Source organism: Lycorma delicatula, chromosome 1 (genome assembly GCF_047948215.1).
Source record: "Lycorma delicatula isolate Av1 chromosome 1, ASM4794821v1, whole genome shotgun sequence".
Lineage (NCBI taxonomy): Eukaryota > Metazoa > Arthropoda > Insecta > Hemiptera > Fulgoridae > Lycorma > Lycorma delicatula.
This window is the reverse complement of record NC_134455.1, coordinates 176,061,849-176,073,320: the sequence shown is the minus strand read 5'-3', so window position 1 is coordinate 176,073,320 and position 11,472 is coordinate 176,061,849.

The following is an 11,472-nucleotide window of genomic DNA, read 5'->3' as shown; positions in this document are numbered from 1 at the left end:
ATAATAGCTAGTATTATTTTTATTACACGCTCTATTTACAGGCTTACCAATTATAATCGAACACTGATATGGTTTCTTTTTTTATAAATTATTAAATTATATAATGATTCAGTCGATTACAAACTCATCTTTAAAAATTAAAGAATATACATCAATCATGTCCAGCATTTATTTCATAAGGCATATAATAAAAATAAAATAATAATAATAATAATTTGCTATTAAGTAAATATTTACTTTCAATAATCTAATATTTCATTTTTAAGTGATCAATTAAGTTAACTACTTATCATTGGAATGCTGGAAAGTAGTTTTGCTGAATTTGTGATTGCTGTTGCTGAGGCTGAGAAGGCATCATGTTAATGCCACTTATACCAAAACCACCTGCAGAAATAAAAATTCAGAAATAACAATAGCTGTTATAAATAATACTAATATTAGTTCAAAATAAATAATAATATCAAGAATGATGTCATTAAATAGTTTGTAAAATCACATTTATCAGTAAATAGTCTTAGTCTTGTTCATACGAATATACTTAGTCTTACTATCTTAAGGCATGCAGGATAACATAACAGATCTGCAGTTACAAGAATCTAAAATAATACGGGAAAATGGAAAAAGGCCTGATACATCCATGGTTCCTTACACCAAATTCTTAATTGATCAGCTAAATTTCTAAATAGAGAATAGATGACAACCTGAGCAAAATAGATAGTTATGTCACATTGTAAACGAATAGTCTGGGCTTAATTCATTGGCCTCCAAGGATATCTGATATAATGCCATTGGACTATTATTACCTTTGGGAACAAATAAAAATTTAGTGTGGGGAAAAATATACATACAAGAGAAGAGTTAGTAAATCTAAATTAAAATTCTGTTTAAATCATCCAATATTATGTAAGAAGACAGCCAAGGATTCTTAGATTAAACTGTACTATTGTAAAAAGCAATAGAAGAGAATTTGATTATCTATAATAGCTAGTCAATATATCAGTAAATTTTTTACTTACTTGTGTCACTAATTTTATTTCCACAATTTCCTTTTTATTCAGATATCTTTACAAGATTGTATAACAAATAACCCTAAATTTATATCTATATTTTTTAAGTCGTTTAAAATGGAAATAACTTTTTATAGTTTTAACACATTTTTCACTCACTTTATTTATTTTTTATATAGATTAATAAGAAATTAAATTTCATTCATTATTTAGTGGACTTTTTTAAAAAAGTCTTGGTAATTTTTGTGCTTAAATGTAAAACCACTTTTTTCATTCAAATTCCTAAACAGTTAAATGCGTTAAAATAGTTTAATGCAGTTTTAATTAAAAATGATTAAAATTACAGTTTTAGATTAATTATCAACAAAAGTCAAAATTATAACACTTACTGATTGAAATCTTTTTTAAATTTATTTATTGACCTAGAAGGTGAAACATACTTTTCTTTTCTATTTTAATATTTTAACATAAAGGATTTTACCTGATGAAATATTGAAAGTACTGCAGCAAAAAAAATTACAAACATAAGTGTTATAATTTTTATTATTGTTGATAATAGCTTGTTATTACATTGCTATGATGCTTAATTACAAATTCATAAATGTTTTAAATTTATCAAAATTTTCCACTGAGTTTGAAGTTAGTCATAAATTTTGGCATAAATTAGTATATATTAACAAAATTCTAATCCTCAAAAAATATACTCAGCTTCATTTTTTCTGTCTTAGGAAACTTAGTTTAATGATTTAGAAAAAAGTTTAAATAGTTTTAAACCAATACAAAGGGCTAGATTCATAGATTCACAGACTAATTCCTTGTTCCTCACCTGTGTATATCCATTATCTATGGTTGTAAGAAAATAAACTACCTGTCCAAAAAAATAAAAAAATAAAAAAATCCTCTATCTTTATAATATCTAAAAGCTAAATCTTTATTTTGTAGATTTTTTGATTCAGTCTTGAATAAAAGTTAATTTTACAAAATTTTCTTTCTAACCTGAATTTCTGTTATCTTTTTTAATAATTTTTATACAATGTGAAAATTGAAAAAAAAAACTGCTACAAAGCATATTTGGTAATTATAACTACCCAATCAGAAATAATGTGTAATCAAGTTTAAAAATAAAATAAGCAATCTGATTGTCATGAAAAATACATAAAACGTTATCCTGTTTAGTTCTACATTTGTTTTTTTTTTAATATGTTTTCAGATAATTTATTTGAATATTTTTTTCTGTAATCTGAAAAACAGCTTGTTTTCAGAGCTCTGATTCTGAAGACACATTATTCTGGTTTACTATTCACACAATCCAAGTCCAAATTGTTTAAAATTTTTATCCTTTATTCATCATACTGTTTTAAACAGACCTAACAAATCTCAAATATACGAGGGTTATTTTTTTTTTCAAGGTCCGATCGGTCACGAAATTAAAACCACAGTGAAAATAAAAACTTTTTTATTTGTAACAAGTACTTACATAGTTACGCTATTTCTCTACATAGTCACCACTCCGATTAAGACGTCTGTCGTAGCGTGGTACCAACTTTCCAATACCCTCCTCATAGAATGGAGCTGCCTGTGTTTTCAGCCATGTTTCTACGCTGGTCTGCAGCTCGATGTCTGTGCCAAAATGTTGCCCTCCTAGCCAGCGTTTCATATGAGCAAAGAGATGAAAATCGGATGGAGCCAAGTCCAGGCTGTAAGGTGGGTGATCAAACACTTCCGAATGAAAACGCTGCAGGAGCTTCTTTGTTACAGCTCCAGTGTGCGGCCGAGCATTGTCATGGAGAAAGACAATGCCTGATGACAACATTCCTCTCTGCTTATTCTGAATTGCCCTTCTTAGACGTTGAAGAGTCACGCAGTATGCGGCTGCAGTGATGGTCGTGCCATGTTCCATGAATTCCACCAAGAGAACTCCATTCCAGTCCCAGAACAAAGTAGCCATACACTTTCTGTTGGAGAAGGTTCGCTTGAACTTCTTTGGTTTACTGGGAGAATGAGAATGCATCCATTGTTTGGATTGTTCTTTTGTTTCTTCAGTTTTGAAATGGACGCATGTCTCGTCCCCTGTGACAATTTTGTTCAAAAAATCTTCTCCTTCATTGTGGTAGCGCTGGAGAAACGTTAGGGAGGCATCCATTCTCATTGTTTTGTGATTGTCGGACAACATCTTGAGAACCCATCTTGTACACAGTTTGCAGTACTGAAGTCTCTCACTCACAATGGTGTAGAGCTGACCTTGAAATTTCAGGAAACGAATCACTCAATACAGAAATTGTGAACCAACGATTTTCTCGAATTGCCTCATCCACTCACTCAATGAGATCATTGGTTGACACTTGCTTTCTTCCCTGACCGCCTGCATCATGAACATCTGTAAGTCCTGCTTTAAAGTTCCTGCACCATTGTCACACTTTGCTGTCACTCATTGAAATTTCACTGTACACATTACTTATTCATCTATGAATTTCAGCTGCATTACACCCCTCAGCCTGAATAAATCGAATTACCACACGCACTTCACACTTAGCGGGAGATGCTATTGTTGTAGACATGTTTACGTGCTAGTTGCGTGTTCAGAACTAAATGAAGTGACGCAGCGTGATTGAAGGCCATACTAGAGACACTGCACAACACATATGTGCAAAGGTTCATCCGATTTTTGCACGGGTTTTTATTTCGTGACCGATTGGACCTTGAAAAAAAATAACCCTCATAGTAAGGTTTCCATTTTTTATGAAGGTGTCTGAAACTACATATTATAGAGAAATGGGACTTATTATAATGCTTTTATAACTAATTCTATAAATTAAAATGTACTTATGATGATAAAAATTATTTATCATAATATTTTTTTGTTTATTATTATATGTTAAATGTAGCAGGAAATGGGCCATAATATTGCCAGATTCCTTTGGGCTCAATCTTTTTACCTTTTAGTAAACAGAAGAAACAGTTGACTCTCATCACTATTGTATAGTTACAAAGTAAGTAAAAAAAGAAATTATAAATTCAAAAATAAAAATACTAATTAGTAAGCAACTGAAATTTGATAATGAACACAAGGTTACAGAAATGATTATAAGTAATAAGGAAACATTTCATATAAATCTATTTTGGACCTGCTGATTGCAAAAAAAAACAATATTAATATATTAAAATAATTATTTTAGCTAATATGTATTTATTTTAACAATTTGGCTGATGATGCTATCAGTTGCAAAAGGATTTTTATATTCTGACAAATTATCTTTACATGCTATTACAGTTCTAAAAATATATTTAAAAACACATGTAAATATTATTACCATATCTTTATTGAATGTACACCTGTATTTTACTGGAATATTTCACATAAAAAGGTCTGTAAATTTAAAGGGTACGGTTTGTAAATTTAAACTGAAGGATTCAGTGAACAAGGAAAATCTTAGATATAAACATTTTATAAAGAAAAAAGTTTCATAAATAATATAAGTGTACTTACAAAGCATATCTATTTGAAAACTGAAAACAAAATTACAACAATTAAAATCTTTAAAAAAAAACCCTACTTACACAATTTATAATATTTCAGTTATTTTTTAATATTTAAAGAAAACTCAACTATGAACACTTTTCATCTCATTTTGAAGAAGGCACTGCATCATTATGTGATCATGGTAGTAAATGTTATCCTTAACACACAACTTTCAGTACTCTAGAGTTGTTCAAAATAAACCTTATTCAATATGAGCTCACTTCTTGAAGGTCTTCAATATTTTGAACATTTTACTGTTTACTAGGTAGGTGTTAACAACCCATTCTAATAGTAGTGAAACTAGATTTTATTTAATTTTCGAGACAATTTGTACTTATCAAATATTCCAGTTTTCAAAACTGCCTTTGAATGATTAGTTTTTGCAAACAATTTGAGGCTGAATTACAGTTCTTAATCCATCAAGAACCTCTGCCAAAACTGTTTTTATTTCTTTAAGTCTTCTTTTTACTAACTCAATTTTTTTCAAAATTAACAAGCTTTCCTTCTTTAAAGAGGGTATCGGCCTTCAGCTCCAAACCGTTTCAATCCAGTCTAACAAAAACTTTCCTTTCATTCACTCTTTGGTCTGGATATAAACAATTACATCCTGTGGAAGTTTTACATTTGAGAAATACAAATGAAGGTGACTTGTAATGATGATTAAACCAACAATGATTTGACCTGCTTCTTAACCATCTGTATTATTATATTACGGGTTTTAACCCATCAAAACTTTTAATTAAATAGAATAGAAATGATAAAGGACAGTAAAATGATCACAACAGTTGCTTACTCATTTGTTTGTATAAATATTTATTTGCATGATTTTCCAATTTCACATTCTTTTCTCATAACGAAAACAAAAGTGTAAATATTAACGTGTATCTACGTAAATTCTTTGCTTGTGATTTTCCAGATACAAGTTATTTCCTGTTTTTTCAAAAAATTCTATAAGAAATTTTTTCAACCACTTAAATTGCCCTCATATTAATAACAATAAATATTTACAAAAAATGAATACGGCCAGTATAAACAATTATTTGAGTCGCAACAAATAACATATATAAAACTTTAAAACTATTTTATAAATAAGACAATACATTTCAGAAATTATTTTATAAATGCAAAGATAAATTGTACAAATAATTAAGAAATGAATCTGCTTATATGTACGTGGTTAAATATATGTTTTGTCTGTCTCTAGTCATCTATTAAATTTTATCCAAAACATAATGTTATCTACTATATAAACAGAGTCCCTTACAATTACTATGTAAAATCAAATTGCATGATGTAAGTGATAAATAAAATAGTGATGTAAGTGATATTAGTCATGTGAAGTGTTAGAATGTTTAGGTGAACAGTATTTTCTACTTGTTCATCATTTTCAGTAACAAAATTTTCAATGAAAACTGAAAAAATATAGTTTAAACCTTGCTTTTTGTTACTGTTTAATTTGTTATTAAGATTAACCTCTATTATTAATTACTGTCTGTTTAAATAATAAGCAAACTTAACAAACAATTCCGAACACAACAAAAAAAGGAAACCAACTTAACCGTTCTAAATTTTCAAATAAATTGAGTTTTACTACAATAACAACTGTGAAGTTTCTATAGCAAAAGTAAATATAGATATAGAAATTATAGTCAATCTTATCCAACTTTATATCCTAATTAACATGTGTACTAGTTTTATTACTGACCTAGTTTTTTCTCCAAGTAACTCTTACCGTTATGTATAAAAGTCTAGAGCATTATGACTAATTCTAATGTCATCTCTTTTCAAGAATCCCACTTTATAAATAAATTACATTAACATTTTTAGACTCATCCTTTCCATATCTAATTATTTCGCAATGATTAAAAAAAAAAAACATGAACAGTTTTCATGTTTGTTTACTACATTAAATTAAAATAACTTTTATTAAGAGAATAGATACCTCCAAAAAATATGTATACGGAAGCTTAAATAGAACAAAAAAATATGTACAATAAAAAATTAGAAAAAGCCTATGGGGCTTACTTTCATCAAAATAACAGGATGTAGAACTTGCATTCACAAGCAGTGGTCTGGTTGAGAATACAGAACAAAAATTCATGTGCCAATCAATGACCACTGAGGGTTAATGTGGTATTATGGCAGTGGGGTTATATGATCAACACAGTGGCAAACATGTCAAAACTACTAAATATATATTCTAAAATCATTCAATATTCCACTAGAAAGCTGCTCTTGTGGAATATTTATAATTTCAACACACCTTAACCATACAACCATCTAAAACTAAATAGAAAATGAACAAAGAGATAATTTGATATGGAATTACCTACCAGCTGTATTTACTGGAGGTCTAACAACATTATTAACAGCTCCAACAGTCGGATGCAAAGGTGATGCAGGGTTACTAGCCAACTGATTCATGGAAGGTGCAGCACCAAGCTTTGTATTTCTTGCATTTGGTCCAAGCGTTAAATTATCAATATCAATATTCAGATTACCAGATATATTGCTCCATGTTTTACCAATCTATAAACAGTATTAAATAAATGGTGATTTACAACCCCATAAAGCATCCATTCATCATAAACAATAAATAAATGCTTACACTCTACAATATTATAAAACATTACACTGTAAAATAACAAGAGTGACAACAGGTTTTAATGAATGTGAAAACATCTCTGCCATATGGAGGAAAATTGTTTATGTTCTGGCTATGAGTATCATGCCAGTAGCCAATAAATTATGATGATAATTTATATTCAGTGAAATAATTTTTGTTCACTAAGAGTTCAATATTGCAGAATCACTTTAAATTCCTTATAAAATTTAATCTTTTTCATTAAATTTAATCCAAACTGTCAATAGTGAATAAAAGTTTACAAAGACGAGTATAAAGACTCCAATGACCACTAAAAGAATGAAACAAGCAATAATTAGCAAAGCACTGCATTACACAAATTTGTTAAAGCTACCACAGAAATCAATACTAAAATGACTTTTGTCAGCACATGTGAATGAATGTATAAAGAATAGTAATGGCATCTGATAAATTATAATATTAAACTGCTGGCTAATAAATGTTAAGCTTTTAGAACGTAAAATGTATTCTTTCTATCCTATCTTCAATACTTTCAACACAACCTTACATGTAAATATGTTGAAAAATATCACCACATTCATTTATTATTTATTCAAATAATGAAGCTAACATAAAAAAAATCTTCAATATAGTGTATTATTTCACTAACACTTGCCATGTTATTATATCTATATTGCTTTCATGTTTTATATGAAGCTTCATAATTTGCTCCATAACAATGGTAAAAAAATCTCAAGAAATTGATTTTATTTTACTTCCCAATTACTTTTCTCTTAACCTATGCAATCTCATTTCATTACTGAAATTTATTTTCAAAAAAATTGAGAAAACTAAAGAAAATATTTTTTGTGAATACTTTTAAACTTAACTCAATTATTTGTCTTTGTTTCCATGTAAAAAAGGTATACTCAGTTAACTGTGCAGTAAGTAATCCTTTATCTATGCTGTCAATTAATTTGAGCGTATTTGGACTAGTATTATTACTCGTTTATTTTAATAACTGATAAACAAATGTGGCAATTCATTCTAACAAATTGTTATCTAAGATTGTGCACTTCAAGTATTGACACTGCTCATGAAACTGTGATAAATTCTCATTTTTATGTCTAAATAATCAAGAACAGATTGACTTGTTTCCTTGATATTGTGTACCTCAATATCTCCATCATAGCAAATAATATCAGCACAAAGTTCCTCTTGACTACATATAATATTATCTAAATGTAAAGTAGGTCTGAGAAGTCCCCATATCCTCCCTGCAATTAACCAATTGCTATTGTTTTGAAAGTTGTGCAATATTCAGTTCCTAAGAAATAATTTCTTTACTGCAATTGATATCCCTGCTCTCATGATTGATGACATGTATTGGGGTGCAAACATGATGAAGCATAGAAAAAACAATGCCACAAATAATGGTTCATTTTATAAGCAATTTAACAAGAACCCATCTCATAAAGCAGCCTTTTATTATCAGAACAACTCCTTCCCAATAGTATCAAAAACAAATTGTGTAACAGACAAAAGAAGATGGAAATTTACATTTGCATATATTTACACATATGTTGCTGTCGCAGATTCAATTGAACAGTCTCTATTAAATTTATTTGTAAATCAGCAGTTGAACTTAATATATCATGGTCAACAATCCGTGATCATATTAAAACAATGCATGTGAATGAATTATCAGATGGAGACATAGAATACCATGTTGCAGCCTGCCATGTTTTATTAGCATAATTTCCAAATGTGTGTCCTGCAAAGAATTGTTTTCTGAAGAATGAGCAATTTTTATCACAGTTAATGAAGTTTTCTGGGCTAAAAAGGACAATCCTTATTTTGTATGTATGTTGGAAACGAATCCATCACATGTCACGATATGGGCTGGGATGACATTGTAATACTTGTTATAATCATAATTCTATGAAGAATATGTGAATGGTGAATCTTATCTGCAAGTGTTAGAAAGGTGATTTTAAAATCTTATCATATAGAACATACAGAACATATCTGGATGCAACTAGTCAGGCATCCAGATCATTTTGAACTTTGAGGGTGCAATTTCCTAAATAAAAAATTTTCAGACTGATGGATTGGTAGTGGTTCACGAGCAACCCAACCCTATTGCAATGGCCATCCAAAGCTCTAACCTTATCATACCTGATAACCCAATGTGGGCAATAAGACCTATGTATCTCAATATCGAACACAACAAATGAGGAATTATTTAACAGTAATGGAAGAAGTTTTTTGAACCATAATTCCAGAGATACTTGCAACATTCAAGAAGGATGAGAAGACATACAGTTCTGTGCACTAAAAGATCTACAAGGATAAATAATTTGTAAAATAAAGAATTCTTAATTTGTATGTAAAATGTTCAAAGTATTCACTAAATCTGCAATGTATATTTGTTTAAGGATGTGGATCTTCTCAGACACTTAAAATTACCAAAAAACTAACTGATTTTTTTTTTCTCAAATCAAACTGCAGGGTGACCAACAAGGGTATCGACACTATGATTTGTGTATAAATAAAAAACCTGACATTTTTGTGATTATTTATTTATGAAAAAGTAATGTACAGACAATGGAGATTTATGAGCTGAAAACAATAGTGTCTAACTAAATGATGTCCATTCCATTGTATACACTCTTCATATCGAGAACGAAGATTATTGATAATGCATCCATACATTTATTTCCTTTGAGATCAACTTATTTGTGCCTTGATATTTGCTTTTAATTAATTTATATCAGCTGGATTATTATTGTAAACCTTACTTTTAAGGTAATCACACAGGAAATAATCAAGAGGCGATAAGTCGGAGCTCCTAGGGGGCCAGGAAAAAATAATTGCTGAACAGCTTCGATTGCCTGATTTTGTGTGGCATGTGGCACCATCTTGCTAAAACCAAGTTTCTAAATTAAAGCCTTGAAACTGTTGTAAAGATGGCGCAAGAAAATTCGCAACATTGCAAAATATCACTGGGTATTAACGGTAAGTGCTTGTTCATTTTGATCCTCAAAAAGTATGGTCCAATGATACCATTAGAAGACATAGCAGCCATATGACAATCTTGGGGCTGTGCAGTGGATGTTCATGCTTTCTGTGAGGATTACTATCAGCCCAGTACCTGCAATTGTGGTTATTTACATGGCTAGGTGATAAGCTAATGTCTCATAACAGGTAATGTGTGCGATACTGACATCATGCTGTCACGATAGAACTATCTTGGTAAAATGCCCGCATGCAAAAAGCATGTTGCTCTCCAGTAAATGATTACATTGCAACTAAAATTCCTTGTACCACTTTATAATTTGACCCCTACCACAACTGTCACTGTTGCTGCATTTCGCAATAAATAGTCAAAGTGCCGATACCCTTTTTGGTCACCTATTACTTTTTCCATGTGCTTTTCACACAGTACTGTTGACAAGCTATCAATGCCATATTTGTAATAAGTGTCTCTAAATTCATTCATACAATTACAAAACGCTTTTACTAATGATGAGATTCATTATTTTTTACTCCTTATTAGTACTTAATGCATGTAATCTAAGCGTAGCTCTTCTTAAACAGACAAGACAGCTCTGTTCGTGACATGTATTACATGAGTCTCATGTATGCTTAAGGAGAAGTGCTTTTGGAATTTCGTATAGTTTTACAAGGTGATTTTATTTTCTTAATTTTTAATATAACTGACTTAATAAATAAAATATTACCGATTGTGCAGTTGTATTGTTGGAAGACAATGTTGAGCTAGTTGTAGTAATTGTTGAAGAAGTCAGCAATGGAACAGGTTGTAAAAGCAAATTCGCACCACCACCTGTAAACAAACCTGAGAAAAAAAATTGTAAATCTTTATCTGCAAATCACAAAAATAATTTTAAATTTACTTTCCCAGCATCATTAAAAAAGAGACAACAATTTGAAGGAAACTCTATACAATGGTCTTAATAGGACCATTGTTTTTTTTATAAACAAATGAGAAAAGGAAAATTCTGACCAGAAAGGATATTAGAAGAAAGTTAAATAGGTTAAAACTATTATTATGATGAAATTAAATTGTGTCAAATGTAACTGATAAGATTAAAATCACATCAGATTCAAATGGTGATAATTTAAATAATATTAGCAGCCATGACAGTAGGAATAATATCAACAACAAAAAACAGTGTTTCTGTTTGTAACAGTAATAATACAGTGAACAGGAAAGACATTTCACTTTAGTTCATTCACTTTAAGTAAAAATAATTATTAATAATAATATACAAACAGTATGAGATTATCATAAAATATTTTCATGGTTATATAGTATTGTTAATACACCAATAAAGCTT